Raw genomic sequence first — 17,053 nt, 5'->3', positions numbered from 1 at the left:
AAATAAAAGCTTAAGTGGAAGAGGGTCAGAATGCAACAAAAGCCAGAGTGACAAGTGCCATGAAGGGCTACAGTACAATTAGTGTTAGGTTGTATTTGATTTAATAGTTTTACTGTTAGATCGTTGTTCAATAAAATGCTAAGACATTTTTAATGAATTAAAGCTTCAAAGTCTCACTTCAGTATTGGTTTTATTTTTTAAGTCAATAATTTATGAATAAGGTTTATTAATTTAGGATTAACATGCTGCCATGTTAATCAATTCATTATTTCATGCAAATACCAGCAAATAGATTTAAATATGATTAATTAAATTATGTTAATACTAGCACAGATGCATACACTTCCATTAACTGGAAACAAGGTAGGATCTAGTATTTTTGAAGTAGCCTCTGGATACTGGGAAATCTTTAAAGAACACAAAGACGGTAAAATTCTGGGTACTGAGTGACAACTACACAGCACACAAGTGCAGCAGATCCATTAACAAAACAACCAGCTTTTCAACTTATTGTTGGCTACAACCAGTGTGTTTCTCAACTGTAATGCAAGATAAGAAGATGACAGTTATTAATTTCAATGACTCATTAAATAATAGAGAACAAGTGCATATAGCTTTAGCTCATCTCATAACCACCGTAATCAATGTGCCCACAACTTGAAGGAACGCTCTGTTGGCATTGACTGTCAAAATAAGCTACAGCTGAGAACTGGCTAGGTTTCTGATTAAAATAATCTGTCAAACAGAAGCAAATTAACCCTGTGGTGAAACTGATGCTGTCACTTTGATGGGTAGAATTTGTTTACTATATGAAATTCTGTGGTCAGTGCTGCGATAATATTCTGCAGAGCAATGCAAGGAGAAGTGTCACAGTCTGTCATTTTCCTGATGCTTTGAGGAATTGCAGGGGATGTGATTTTGTTTGCTTTTGCACACATACATACACTTGCACAAATAATCCAAGAAATCCTCACTGAATATATTTCAAAATTGCTTTCTCTGGGTGCCATAACATTGTTTTCATTCATTTCATTGAAAAATACAAACATGCCATAGCACAGCAAATTCTATTTGCAAAGCTTATGGCCTGCTGAAGCAATATGTTAGTATGATTTGTCACAACAATAGCCTAATTTGCCTGTTTTAGGAAGGAAAACATAATCCTCTGGCAACATGCAAAATATTTTATTTTCCCCATGAAAATTAAAGCTGTATATTGAAGAAGAAATGTATCCCTATAACTAGCACTCTAAAAACAGCCGTGCCAGATTTTTCCTCAGTTTCCCCTTTGACAAGTTTTTCCTTAAGCTTGCTGTATCTGTAAAATTGTGGTAGTGCTACTTTCTGCTGCTTTTTGCCTCATATTTGCACTGTAGCTCTGTAAGACAAGAGCTGTTTCTTTTTATGTGCAGTACTGCCAACTTAAGATGTTTTTCACGTGTCTCATGATATTTGATGCTTTCCACAGCTCTTGTCATTATGTGAGAATCTCAGCATTCATTAAAAAAGAAAAGTTCCAGTCCTAATGGCTGTAGATAAAAGCTCAGATATGGGCTGTGCATATACAGTAATCCTCAAAGAGTAGAAAAGAAGAGGATAACAAACAGGGGCCCTAATTTTATAGCTCCTGGTAGATCAGTGCTTGCTTGTCATTTTTTAGCTGATTATTTGCAATCCTTCAGTTTTGGGGTTGCTTCCTGAGCACAGAAAATGAGGCCATTCTCACCTTCTGGGGTCGATGGATCAATTGGAGAAGCACCCCTGGTGGGGCCTCAGTCCTGCCTATGGACATGTGAGTGTACCCCTCCTTCTGGGGCTAAGGCTGCTGGAATCAGTTTGGTCCTCGTGTCTCCATAGCACTTGGGAATAGGTAATGTTTGTCCTGTGTAACCTAGCACACTGTTGGTAAAAAACATGTCACTGCTTTGCTGGCACTGGAGATTCAAAGACAGCATTGTCACAACAGCGCTTCTTTTGCTTTTCTCTTTATAGCAATTGTTTTCCTCTCAGTATGTGGATGTTTATAATTTTTTTTTTTTGTGGTAAGATTTGGCACCATACTCAGTGTTTGCAAGCACCTACTTCTGCTGCTGGTCCATTCCTGACAAGTAAACGGTGTTCAGCTGATAGGAGACCTGTTTGTTCAACATCTGAAGTGAGTTTTGCCAAGACTCCCTCATAATTTTGTTCTTGCAAGGGTGGCATCTCTTTTCTAACTGGCGATCTGACTTTCAGGTGGTGCCATCCCACCTGTACAAAAAAATCCCACTTCTCTTTCTACGCTTAAAGTTTCAAGGGGCACTTCTCCAATATTGCTGTGTTTTGAAGAAATATACCCTGAAATGTGGTGGAAATCCAGGGGAAAAGGAAAATGAGGAGGGAAGGGAAGGAAAGGAAATGACATGCTCTGTAACAAAGGAGAAACAAAAAAACCCATTTTGTTTTCTCCTAGGTTTATTCACAGTATAGTAGATTCCTTTACCCTGTGCCCAAAGCGTGTATGTGTATGTACCATTTGGACCCTTGTTCAGCTGTAGTCAGTATTTTTCAGTATGGATTTCTCTTGTGGTGAGTTGCCTTTCCCACTAGGACTTAATGACATCGCTTTTGGTAGGAGATGTGTGTCCTTTTTCCTCTGCTACTTTGTGGAGAGATGCACTACAAATCCCAAGCAGTTGCAATACCTGTGATACCTGCATTTTTGGACTTCAGTGTAACAGTTGACTGTGGTCTGCTAAAGAGCATAACTATTTCACTGATTTCTGCTGCGGGAAAGTAATTTGATCTTTCCCTGCAAGTTTTATGGTAGATTTGCACTGACACCACAACCTGGGAACATGCTTCTGTGACCCCAGTGCAGTACTTCCTCTCCATGCAGTACTCAACCTGACACACTGTGGAATCACATCTTTAACCTCAGTTTCCTTAAACTAAATTACACTTAATATTCTGTTTCAAAAAAGCATGAGATCCTTTGAAAAAATGCACATCTTAAATGCAAAATGCTGTTGATCTGGTTTGATTTCAAGCAGCATAAACTCCTTTTTGCCTTTCCCATAATGTCTGTTCCTTTTGCCCCAATGCAAAATTTACATTACTGTCTAAATGAATGATGGGAAAGTGTGTTGGATACAATGCACTAATAAATTAGGTCATGGTATCTGATGACTTGTCAGTCCTTTTGCAGGAGAAGCAGAAACAGTGGAAGGAGACTGCACAAGTCCTATGGTCGTGCTATTCACTAAGCAGACAGTGCACATTGCCTGTAGAACAGCAGTAACTATTATAGGTTATTATAGGTTGAGCTGCAGGCATCAGGATGAGCTCATCTCAAGAATCTTTACATCTACAGTACAGACGTGTTCCCTGTGGCCACCAGTCCAGGAACCTCTAAGAGCTGACTGGGAAAACCAGGTATTTTTAGGAGTAATTAATCAGAAGCATTGTAGACATCTGCCTAAATATTAAAAAAATCATGTACCCAAAGTGATTCTTTTCTTCCAACAACCAGCTCAGCCATAGGAGTTTTCATGGTAGCTATCTACATCTGGTCACATAAAATCCCCACTGGTGGACTCATTTCTGACCTGGAAGGTACTTTAGACGCCACAGATGGCCCTTTCCATCCATATGCTCCTTCCCATCAAATTCATTATAATTAACTCATGCTTGGTATTGCTTCAGGTGGAAGGCATTATCATTTCTGTTTTGTCATTACTGTCCATATACTGGCTGGATAAATAAAAGATATTATAAAAACCAGCAGCTATTGTGCTTTGGACTGTGGCTGCTACTGAGATTTATGCTGAAGAAACTCAAGCTTATCTTTTTCATCAATATTTTGCAACCTTCACCATGTGTGCTGTTAACTACAAGTTACCATCTTGTTTTTGCGTTGGTACATCACCTAGATCTGACTTTCCCTTGACTTACACTAGGATTGGACTGGATTCCTGAGGCTTGCTCTAAATAACATTCATAGAAGCGATCCTGGACATTTTCCAAAGTTTAATAACGGTTTGCCTAATTTTTTAAGAACTGAAATCTCTTGTGTCTTAAGAACATGGTAGCAAAACAGCAGGAGCAAGGGAGGATGATAACAGGAAATCTTCTCAAACATATTTGAGCTACCAAGTATCTATCACTTGCAGCCCCAGGGCCACTGCCATGGGATTTTAACAGGCATAGCATGCAGGCACTGCATGCATGGGGTTTTTAAACAATGAGAACAATCTCAAAGTAAATGAGGCACTTGGTCAGCCTCTGGGAATAGGCAGCAGGACTTAGAGGTAGCCATACGAACAGCATCCTCATTGCTAGTGTCTTACAGTCAAGAGCCTCCTGCTATTTGTTAGTCTAGAGACAGAATTCATCTCCCAAGTCCCACACAGATTTCCACAATGGCAGGTTGAGTGTCAGCACAACTTCTAAAATGACCAGCAGACCCTGATACTACATCATATTGAGTTCTTCATGGTCTTGTATCAAAACCTGTGTACATGTGGCTTGATAGAGCATTCTGAGTAAGGGGATTCTGGTTCTTCCCATGAGTTTGCAATTGCCCTTGAGAAAGTTAAGTGGAACCTGATTGACCTCTACAGTTTCCCATAACAGATATTCTTCAGTCATAAAAACAAACTCCTCTTGGAGTTGCATTAGGACCCAAAGCCACAAACTCAGCTGAGGGACAAGACTGCTCAGAGCTAGATGGACAGGAGGTTTTCACTGGGGAAGGGTGCTTCCAAGTGCAGGGGACGGATTTCTTCTGGTGGAGCTACATGCCTAGTACAGTAGGAGCCAAAATAATGAAGGAACACTTGCAAAGAAAGCCCCCCCAGGGACAACGCTTGCTGTGCAATCCCAAGAAAAGCATTGGGAGACACCCCTGCACTGTCTGGAAGAAGAAACTTTTCTTCTGTTGTGTGATTCCTCCATGTATGGCTCCAGGAAATGGGAACTGTGTTTGATCTTCATGAGAGGTGAAGCCACAATAAGGAAACACCATATTCCATGGTGAGCTCCTCCTGAGGCTGGGTTCAACTCTCAAGACTTGGATTACTGACAGGTGACGTGTGTGAAATGATCTAACTCAATGACTGCGCACTGTGTACTTACACCTCATGTCATTCCTGATTAAATGGCTGGGCAAGGTAAAACAAAACTTTCAGAGTAAAGAGACGGAGAAAAAAAAGTGCTGAATATTTAGGCAATCACAAGATGAAACCAATCAATCAATCAATGAATCAATGTAACGCAGTCAGGAAAATAAAGACATAATTGTGACATACATCAGTTCAGTATTTCTTGTAGCTGGGAGGTGTGCCCATGTCATTGTACAAGGGACTGTTAGAATCCCATCTGCTCTGTACAAGCTCATACTCAAATATGTGAATTCCAGGTAGAAGAAGGGCAAAAAAGGGTCATTAAAAAGAAAGGAGAAGTGGAGCACTCATTTCACAGGAGCAGAAAAAAAAGAGCGTGGGTGGTTTAGACTAGAATACAGAGTTACAATCGTTCTGTATATATCTGTTAAATGGCTAATCACCAGGTAGTCATTAAAGAATTAAAAGTTATTTAAGTAAGATGACAACACTGGTACAAGGACAAATGAGAGGAAAGTGACAGTGAATAATTTGGAATGGGAATTAAAAAGCAAGGTCTCATCCTCCAATGCCCTAGAACATATTTCTGATTGGAGTAAGAAAGCAAGTTGTCTAAGGTATTTAAAATGAGCTTGTTGTGACTAAGTGACAGTAGTCAGATTCCCACTATCCTACATTTGCCTTTTACAATAATACAGGCAAAAAGGAAAGCTCAATATTTTGTTGACAAGAAGGTCTCTGTCAATGATGGAATAACTAACCCAAAAGAGAAGCCTTGCATATTTAGAGCCTCAAGACAGGGACACCCTTCTTCACCTAAACCCCAGATTCTGGAGGGTTTGTTGGCTCAAAGAAAAATTTGAAGCCAGACAGTTCTTTTCTGGCTTCTCATGGCTAGTATTTGTCATTTGAAAACTTGCAGAAACCAATCCAAAGCAATTAGTTGATGGCAGAAACACCCAGAGTATGTGATGGATTGTGCTGTGTTCAATAATCTTACTCTCTGGATGAAATCTTGGCTTCAGTGCAGTCAAGGTGAGTACCATCCTTGATTTCAAGCTTTTTTTCCAGTGTTCTGACTTTTGTGCATTCATGCTTGCTGTTAATCAACACAAAACCTGGAAGGAGAGTCAAGGTGTATTTATGCTCTAAAAAATGTAAAACGTTCCAAAGCAAAAATAATGGCATTAGAATGGAGCTCAAAGATTGTATTTCTAGCCTCTAAAAAAAATTCTCCATCTATCCATGACACTGTAAATGTAACTTCCCTGTGACAGACTAAAACACTCAGTGAGCAATGCTTTTTCTCATAGGTGTTTTTTTTACTTTGTAGTTCTTCAATCTTCATTTATGCCACTTCTCCTTCAAATGTTCTGCTTGGGTTTTGTTTATTTCTTTTGCCTTCCCCTCTCCTCCATTTCTTTCATGCAGCTGGATTTAGATGCCCTGGAAAGATGAAATATAGAGAAAATCACCTAGAAATTCAGATGAGTTTGAATAGTTTAATGTCCTTTCTAGTTTTAAATTCTTTAGGGTTGAGCCTCCTTTTTAAAAGACATTTTTGATTCACTTACCTGAGATTATGCAAATCTCTCCTGAACTCAGAGCAGCAAGGGTTATTTCCCTGAATAAAATTAGCAGACACTTAATAAGACGACACATCTACATTTGTACGGCACATTTTATCTCACTGGATCGCAAAGCACTGCTGAAATGTAGTCGGATGTTGAAACTGAAAAACATTCTTGAGGCGTTAATGCTCTCATTCTCACTAATGTATCCCACTGACATTTGTGCAGTAATTCTTACTTCATACCAATGGAAATGAGAGATGAACAAATCCGTATCTCCTTCCAATCATTTACCAAAATCAATTCATCCTGGACCATTTATTACCTGATCATGAAAGCTTCATGCATGTTTTCTCCAAATGCCTTCTTCAATATATTCACAAAAACTTAGGATTAAAAAAATACCCGAAACAAGCTTTTTTCAAAGATGCATTCATTTTGCATACAACTGGCAGGACATAACTTCCCACTCTGGACTTCATTTGCAGCTCCCCTAAAGTGTGTCCTTCAAAAGTCTTTATTTCCTACTGTCTCTTAAGATTTTGAATGTGTCTGCCTAGTAGTTTTTATCTTTTCTCTTTATCTATCTCTTAACAATAGATGGGACCCTTATTATCCAACCACTTTTTTGGTGGCTATGCTTTTAGTGGTCTTTGTGTGTTTAAAATTATTAACAAGTACTACTTTTCTGCTTTTTAAGTTCAGCCTCTCTTGTAGCTCTCCGTTTATTCTCCACTTTCATGAGCACAGGGTCATCTGAAACCGTCCTCATCCTATCCTGATAGTTGATATCCCTGTGGTGTGTTTCTTCATACTTCAAAATGAGCCATAGAGAGACTTACGTCCAACACACAACACCACACCCATTCTTACACACACACCTCCTACATCTACTAGTGTCATGTTTGATCCCATCTTGTGGGTACTTTATGTACATATGTGCATGATTATGGTACAGTAAACTTCTAATATGATTAAAAAATAAAGGCAACAGAAATGTCGGAAGCTGTTGGGCACTTCCCAATGCAGATAAATTCTTCCACCAAACTGAGAAGAAAACACTGCATCCTGAATAGCTATCACCATTTCTTGGCAATATCTTGCTTTTGTTTTCTAAAACCTCACTTCAGACCAAGTGACAACACACAATTTTTTTAAGAATTTGTCTTTACTTAAGTGCAACAACATTAGTCTCTGGCCTGAAAATAAATGATGATTTTGTCATGATATCTAGAAAATTAGCCAGACTTAAAATCTGTTTTTCAGAGATTTCAAAGAAAAGGCTAAAATTTGTTGTGTCAGATATTCTAATAAAAAACCTGAAGCTGGGTTATGGATGTACCTGTCTGGTTTCACTAGCATGGTTCTCACAGCTGTCCCTACTTTTGGCTGTATTTGTGCATTAGGCTCAAAAATGCTGGCAGACAACAAAGCCTTCTGATAAAGATGTAGGTCTTGAGCCCCAGCCAAATGTCAGCAGGGGCCTTTTGATGGACTCCAGTAGGAATTGGCTCATGCGTGAGTACCTAAAATATATTACACAGCAAACATGGAGCTTGGCTATTAGAAGCCCTGACAAAATTACCAAATCGACTTTGTTCTGTGCATCAAATAATAGTTCTGGATGTGTGGCCTTTGTTGTTAGTATGTTCACAAGAGACACCTAATTAGATTAGGAGGGCTTTGAATAAGACAGTGGTAACCAGCTGGGAAAGCCCAGTGCAGACCAGTCGGCAGTGAGGAAAGGCAATGTACCCTGCAGTTACCAAGACTACAAGGAGCTTTAGCAGCTGGAACACAAGACATGAAACTGTTTAGTGGAAAGTTTAGCACTGAGGTGGGAGTCAGTGCCTTGGGCAAAGGAGGCTGTATTCAGGCTTTTGGAGATGCTCTGCTTTGGGACACTCAGTGAGGCCATCCAGTGGCACTGGGGCCACATGAGCAGGCAGTAGGCATGGAGGAGAAGAAGCCCATGCACCTGGTGCCACTGGATGGAAAATGAGAAGAAAGGAGAGCATGTCAGAAAAGTTTAAAGCACTATTCATCATAAACAGCCTTCATGTTAAGTCATGAAATTAGGCAGCAGCTCTGACATGAGAAACTAGAAATGCTGATGCCATTTATACACCATGAGAAAAATAAATACGCTGCTATTTGACTGCACTTAACACCAGCTCACACACGTCCAATTAATTAATATGGCAGCTAATTAACAGGACAGTTTTGATCTGCCATAGCAAAGCTTTGATATATAATGGCTTGCTAAGTCATTTATTTCAGTAAAAATAAAAATCAAATGCATTATATTGGCCCATTTGCAGATCTCCATATTACCCTAACGGCATCAGCGTGACCTCTGAATCTGGACAGAATTAATCTGAGGTGACAAAAGCTAAATAAAGGTTGATGCAACCAAGGAGAACAAAAATGGCTATGAAACACCACCAGATAATCTGGGTCCCTGGTAAAGTGCAGCTGGTCTCTCACAGACTGTGTTTACTGGTTTTGATTATTCCCCTCTCAGAAATCAGAGCAGGACTGAACAAATGAGCAACTAGGCCAAGGAGGCATTTGGAGCTGCTCCTCCCTTAGCAATACATCATATAACTCAGGATCTGGTATTTCGAAGGAAACACTGCTAGTGTAGCTACAACCCTTTGCTAGCCCAAGTTCCCACAACCCTGCCTGCTAGAGTGGCTAGACAGGTATGGGAAGGACTCCTGCTGATTGCACCCCCAGGACAAGTGTTTACTGCAGCTGTTAAAGCACCCATTCAGCAGTGAAGATCTGGTCCCCTGCAGACCTGGCATCTGACACCCATTGGCACCCAGAAGAGACATGTGCAGAAATGCACATCACTATGGGATCTGTGAGCCATCAGGATTTAGAGACAGTTCCAGGGCAGGCCACAAAAAAAAAAAAAAAAAAAAAAGGGGTTTAAAAAAACTCCCTGAAGGAACTACCTGCACCCCCCCTTCCAAGTGCTCACTGCTCCCTGCTGTTCACATGACCTTTTCTACATAAAACTACCAGGAACAGTGGAGACCTTTCAAAAAAAAAAAAAAAAAAAAAAAAAAAAAAAAAAAAAAAAAAAAAAAGTGGTTTAAAAATACCTCTGCCCTTTCAAGGGTTTCATGTTGCACCCGCCAGAAGCAGAAAACGGAAGCTCACCTTACATTTTAATCAGTCTTTCTCTCACTTAATTTTAATCTGACCCTGAGTAATACCCCCTAAGAAGATTCATTTAGAAGCAGATTACAGCATCTAATTTGCTAATGATGAGACATCATCCTCAGAATCACAATCTTCCGTTGGGACTTAGTAAATGCATCAGGAAATAAGATAAAAATGTCCTGTGCCCTCAGCATTGTCTTACAGCTGGAGTGCTTGTCCTTAATGCTTCCCAGCCCTGGGTCCAGTCCTGCCTCAGAGCTGTGCCTGGCCATACTGGACTGGACTGCAGTAAACGTGCAGAAAAAGCCGGGGTAAGGGTATGTTTGGGTTGGAGACCTGCAGGGAGGAACAAGATGGTTCCTGTAGCTCTGTGCTCCAAGACCAAGGGGCTCAAGTCTGCAGGCAAGTTTGGATTACAGCTGGTCCTTGCAACTGGGAAATGTGTTATGAAGAGACATCCTACAGACAGATGAGAGATCTCACAGTTTACAGCCAGGGGGAAGGACAGCTGCTTTTTTATCAGGATTTGTGGTCAGGTGTATGGGCAGGATTTTCTGTGAAAAGCAAAGAAGAAACATGGAACACTCTTGGGGAGTGAAACACAGGGGAGCCTGCACCACTTGCAATGGAACAAGGAAGGGAGGGAAGGGACTCTGGACTATTTTGCTCAGAAAAGGTGCTTATATAATACAGAAGCGCTCAGAAAAAGAATAGAGTATCCTCTATATTCTCTGGTTATGAAATTGTCTGCTATTACAACCTGATTCTGCTTAAATTCAGTGGAAGACTTAAAAGTTTTTTCCATTTCTAAAGGGTAATTTTGTGTAATTAAATTAATTCTAACAGCTGAAAAAATAGAAGACATGAATGGAAAGAAATGCATTAAAGCCAAAACTGCCATAGTATCTTCAACTTATATCCCAAGCAGAAATAGAAAATCTATCAGAAAGGTCTCCAGACTAAACAAACTGAGTCAGCATCTCAGAAGTCACACTAAGAGTAGCAGGGAGCTCAGAAGTATTGCAAAAGCATTTGATCAGCAAAGAAATCTGTGCAATAAAAGGATTATTGCCAAAAGTCAAGCTGAGTCAGATTTGCAGAGGATATTAAAAGACACAGCAAAAGATTTCACAGCTGCATGAAAGAAAGAGAAACAGGTATGGAAGAAAACTGTAATAGTAAAAATGAAGAACTAGCTTCCCAAAATTGAACACAATCTGTGCACCCATCCCACATGCAAAACCGGAAGACAGTTGAGAAGTGAGAGTGGTTTTCTCATCCAGTTTTCATGACACTCATGAATGCTGAAATGGAAAAACTCGATATCCTGGGCACACTGTAGTCCGTAGCTCCTAAGGTCAGGGAGACAATTTGAGAGGGCAACATAGGCTATAACTGAGCAACAGAGGAAGAGCTGCACTTTGAACCTCCTCTCCAGGCTTTTGCTGGTCTGTCACCAGGCAGGCAGGAGCTGCTGTCAGCCCTACAGAAACGGGTTCCCTTTCTATCTCACTTTCCCTAGCCTCTCTCTGGCTGCTTCTTCTCTGAAACACCTCTCACTCCAGCAGTGCTCCCTCCAGGATGGACTTCTAGATGTACCTGCATCATGCCTACTGCAGTATGGGGGGTAGAGGGGCAGAAGAATTTTTGCAGCCTGCTCTTCAGAGATGAGACAGACAAATTCAGCAGTCCTGCTCCTGTAAGATGCCCTTGCCAGTGGCCACCTCCAGTGGATTGTGAAGGACAGAGTTTTCTGTAGGATTACTGGGAAAATACATTTTTTTCAAGAGTGGGAGGAAAGTCCAGCTGTAAAGAGGGTGATTCTCTAGGAACTGGTATATTTTTTCTATACCATGATGACAAACCTGTCTTGTGCAACCTCTTCTGCTCGGCAAGGAAGTCAGGGTAGGATGTGGAAGGAAGGGTTGTTCAGGGTTTTCTAAGGAAGGAAGGAAAGGGGAGATCTGGATCTGCATAGGGAGGACAGAGAGATACCTCCTTGATTTGATCCTTTTGCACTGATGAAGAAGTCAAGAATCTCCTGTTGCTTCTAGTGCTGCAGTGCAGTGGATGGAGTCTCTGAGCACAGCAGGGACATCCCACTGGCATCTGCTGTGCATCTCACCCATGCTGTGCTGCTGGCCTGAGGGCAGGGAATGGTAACAACATCTCACTCTACACAGCAGCCTGCCCCATTACTGGACAGCCAACCAGAATTTGTTGATTTAAAATATGCCTATGTGCCATTTTACCCCACACAGCAATATGGCATGGTGCAGACTAGGTATTCTCTTAGGTGCAATGTTTGTTTGGAATGTGACAGAGAAAGCCCAATTACAGTCAAGAGTTGATGTCTCGCAGTCAGCAGCAAGTAACCTGCATGTGGCTCCTGGTCCGTGTGTTACCAGCTGTCACAGCAACTTGCAAGAGCTTACCTCCTAGAGGATGTCATGATGCTGTATGTTCATATTTGCACCTTGGACCAATGAGGCACAAGTGTTGTAATACTTTTGTAACAGAGTTTGTCATTTAAGTTCCTTCTCACACATTGCTTTCTCCTCACACTTTTGGTTCCTTTGAGGAACCAAAGTGAGACAAAGTAAATGGGAACAATCAGAGTATTCACATCAAATTGTACTACTGCTTCAGACCAACCCACTAAGGCAAACATGGCCAGTGGAGATGCTAAAAGAAGTGAGAAAAACTGATCATTGGCAGAGACAGGTTCTCCACCAGCCTCCACCAGCAACTGAGTTGATGTGAAAGAGGAAAGTGGTTTTAAGATGGAACTTTGTACATTTCTGAATGCAATTTCATGACTGCAAGAAAACTAATCAAATGGGTCAGACATTTCCTTCCTGTTGTGTTTCCTGCACTGGAGTGTACACCAACACCAAATAGAACTAGTATGATCAGCTGATTGTGCCAGTACTGCCTGCTGGGGATTTGCACTTTCTTTCAATAAGCCATGATGGCCACTTATTAGCCAGGGGGTCAGTGGGTATAGTCTATTTCCTAAACTGCGCTTTAACATGTGATACAATTTGTTTTTTAACCATTTGGTTCATGTGAATAGCAGTCCTATGAAAAAAAGGAGTTGCACAAACCTCTATGGCAATTATCGCGTGGCCTGGAACTGTACTGGATGTAGATGAGAAAACATGGCTGACTGAAAATAAGTAGGACAGTTTCTAATGTGAGAGAAGGTGTGGTCTGGGGAATTTAACAGATTAGCAGGTATGGTTCAGCTGTTCATAAGTGCCATGAAAAATGTCTCACAAAATTATGGGGTTTTGCTTTAATTCTTCAGATGGAACTACAAATATTATACAGTACAATTTTGCTAAGTATCAGAGATTGTACATGTGCAATAACCCATTACTTAAACTGAAGGAGAAAGGGAAAAGGAAAATAAAAATTTATCTATTCACTTGCAAATAAAAATGACATTTCATATACTAAACTTCAGGACTGTATTACTGCAAGAAAAAGTATCTAAATACACCACACTTATATTTCACCAAAATAATAAATGTGGCTTGATATGGTGTCTTTCATACTCAGGAAATTCCTCATGGGTTCACATGATGACACATGGATGTCTGATCAGTTGATCTGTAGCAAATTTAGCTATTACACATTCATCTTTGCTCACAGAGATATTTCAGTTTTGCAATCTAAGGAAGAAATACAAAGTTGGAGAACATATCAGATTTAGAAATCTGTCTGCTCATTTTTTACCTAAAGTCATGAACTCTCCAGTATTAGTTTTTTTACTCTCTTTTAGAGGAAGAAATTCTCATCTTTTGTCATTAATTGAGATGGACTTTGACTATCAAGAACTGAATGGAATTTACATGTAATTGGTGGCAGCTGATAGCCTTTTGCCTTAAGGGAAGGACATTCAAAAGGAAATGCTAAAGAATTTCCAGGAAAATGCAAGCACAATATTTCATACCTATATTCAAATCACTCTCTGAGTTCACACAGCAACATTTAAGGTGCAAAGAACAGTTAGTCTGCAACCCACCAGAGATACTAAAGTATCCAGTGTGCATTTCTCAAATAATCATAGGGTAACAAGAATTAGTTGTGATCACCTGACTTAGTGTCTTGTGGAACCTACCAGAGCAAAATATCAGATCTTTTCAAGTAATTTTTAGTTTGAACTAGAGAATCCCTTCCAGAAAACAGGTAGTCTTGATTAAAAATTAAACTAAAAATCTTATGCTTGGTTTCACCAATCCTCTGACAAGGTTTTCTAGTGATTAATCACTTCCACCTTTAAAAATTTTCACATTTCAAGATTTACCAAGTAGACCACCACTTTCCTTCCACTGGATTTCATTACTTATTTATCTACTAGTTTAAATGTTGAAAGCCACATTCAGCTTTTGCCAGTGCCAATTTCCCCAGTGGTCACGGATAAATTGCCAGAAGTTGCCTATGACCAGCCCTAGTTCACAGGAAAGGCCCAAAAAGGGTTTCAACAGAGCCTCTCCTACCTTGTCTTTTAGATTTAATTGATCCATAATTCACAGCAAGGAATGGAACTTTATTTGCACCACTGAGCCAGTGAGTCTCTATCTTCAAACCCCCACCCTGCTTTGGGTGAGAAGTGTACATCCGCCTCTCCACACTAACCAGAGGGTGACTGGAGCAGGCTTTGCTCAGCCTCCTCCACCAAAAGGACTGTAATTTGATGCAGAGGGATGTGCAGCCTCGTGGTGAGGGTACAGCCTCTGGTGAGGAAGCTGGCTCAGGTCCTAACATCAAGGGTTCCCACAACTGCTCAGGGATGTGTGTGCCAAGCCTTGCAGCTGCAGCTATCATTTTATATATATTGTGATGCTGAGGCAAGCACTGGGAGGTGGTTTAGTTCCTAGTGATGCCATGAAGATTTTTGCGTTTTCTTTTATACCCCTGTTATACCTTTTAACAGCTTCTGTATTCCTAGTGCTTTTTGCCTACATTCTTGGACCTGTTTGTGAAGCTAAGAGACTAAACATTTTAGAAGCTTCGTAGCTAGGGATCAGTGTGCCCCAGACCCCAAGGTCCTCTCCAGAACATATTCTGTAAACCAAGATAGAACCATCCAGGGGAAGGTTCCTTGGGGAGGGGGGGCGCATTTGAGCCTCTCATTGGGGAATCTTTGATAGATATGGAAATTAGTAAGACCTATAATGTTATACCCAATGTTGGGGGAACACGGAGAGGAAGAGAGACACAGAGACACAGAGATAGACTCGGCGGGGTGCATCTCGATGCATATGACCTGGACGTGTGCACCTAAGGATCCTTAAAAATAAATACCAAGGTAAAATCCCTTTTCCCCTTCTAACCGTGTATGCCTCTTGATTTTAAGACCAGGAAAAGGCATCACTAGGTCCTCTTGGCAGTAGCCCTGGAGGTCCTCAGCAATCACTAAAGTACATGGCCAAGTGAAAAATTGCTAAGGCAGGTACCAAACACTATGCAGAGTAGTTTTAAAGAACTCAGTTGCTCTTTAAGCTTCTACAGAGGAGTCTGATAAAAGCCATCGGGAAATACATCTCCAGAGCTGTCCTTTTTTAAAAGCAGGAAGCAGTGTGAACATTTCCAGGACCAATCTGTGATGTGTCTCTCTGTCTCTTGCTAATGCAGGTGGTATAAATGGCCCTGACACCTTGCAAAGCCTCCAGCCCTCTCGTGTCCCAGTGGACTAATGTCAGGGAGAAGAGACAGCCCTTCATTGCAAGGGTCTGGAGGACCACTCCAGGGCTGCCATCACAGTATGATGGGCTGTGGAAACAAGTTGGACCCTGGTTATATGTCTTGGGAAAAGCCTGGGTTTAAGTCAGTCATTACAACACTGGGTATTGGGAAGCTTCGGTTTAGCCTCCTTTTTATTTAATCCTAAATTTAATACAAGAAATGTGCTCCTAGAGCAAATGCTGTGTGTGCCTTTTGCATAGTCAACAGCATAACATTGTAAACAAAAAAATAGCCTTTTTTCATCATGTGGCCTAAAATCTTTCCCTCGTACATGCAACAAAAATTATTAGAGCAGTTTAACCAGGAACAGCAGGGGAGGGGACAGGTACCTGCAGAGACGGTGCAGGAGAGATGGAGGTGACGGGGAAGATGCAGATTTCCTCTGGCCATTAGAACATATTGCTTCCTGGGCATGAAGTTGAATCTTTTCCTGCCTCTGAGGTGTGCAGATGGCAGACAAAACCCTTCACCTTAATGTAAAAACAGAAAGAGGACTTGCTATGGACCTAAAAAGGTCCCAACCCCACTGATAAGTGTAAAGCCTGAGTCACATCATGCTTTTTTTTTGCTGTGGTTTGTCTGGATTTGTTTTTGAATGACAGTAGGAGATGGATTTTTTTCTTTCAAATACCACATTATGAAAAAAGTGAAGAAATTAGGAAATGGGAAAATTAAGAGTTCCTGTGCAGCCTTCATTTGACTGCCTTTACACACATTTATTGCTTGGTCTCTTCAACACTTTCTTTTAATCCCTTGGGGCCCATTTCATTCACTAAAGATACTGGAAAGACATATCGTGGAGGAGACAGTGGTTTACAGGCAAACAGGACAGGCTTATAGTTGAGGCACTTGAATGTTGCCCTAGAGGACTGGGACTGAGCCTACAAAGGATTTAAGACTTGTGGGTACTAAGCTTGTCTGTCATCCTTGGACCCTATGTTTGGGGCATCTTGAGGTTCACTCAGGGCCTTGCAGAACATCTGCAGGCCTCATGCTGGTGGCAGCAAGGACAACACAGGAGCATCCATCCTAGGCAGGATGTCTGGTTTTGCCAGGAGTGGGCACTTCAGGTTCCCTCTCTGCTGATTCATTGCTGCTGCTGTGAGATTGCACCCCACCATCTCCAGTTTCCCTGAGGCTCATCCTGTGTATTAAGTATGAGACACATTTTGGACCTAAGGCTAGGCTTTTAGGACTAATCATTTTAATATTGGAAACAGAGATTCCAATCAGAGGTTAAACAGAGCACTGTTCTACACTTAACATTCTCTCTGTACCATTTCAGTGTGTGTCACCACAAAGTCATTCCAATCAGAGGTTAAACAGAGCACTGTTCTATACTTAACATTCTCTCTGTGCCATTTCAGTGTGTGTCACCACAAAGTTCTCTCGTGTGCCCAGGCTGCAGAGATGGGCAGTAAGCATTCCCACAGCAATTTATCTCCTGTCCTC

The sequence above is a fragment of the Corvus brachyrhynchos genome, unplaced genomic scaffold (assembly GCF_000691975.1).
Source record: "Corvus brachyrhynchos isolate BGI_N302 unplaced genomic scaffold, ASM69197v1 scaffold17, whole genome shotgun sequence".
Taxonomy (NCBI): Eukaryota; Metazoa; Chordata; class Aves; order Passeriformes; family Corvidae; genus Corvus; species Corvus brachyrhynchos.
Note: the sequence above shows the minus strand (reverse complement) of the source record.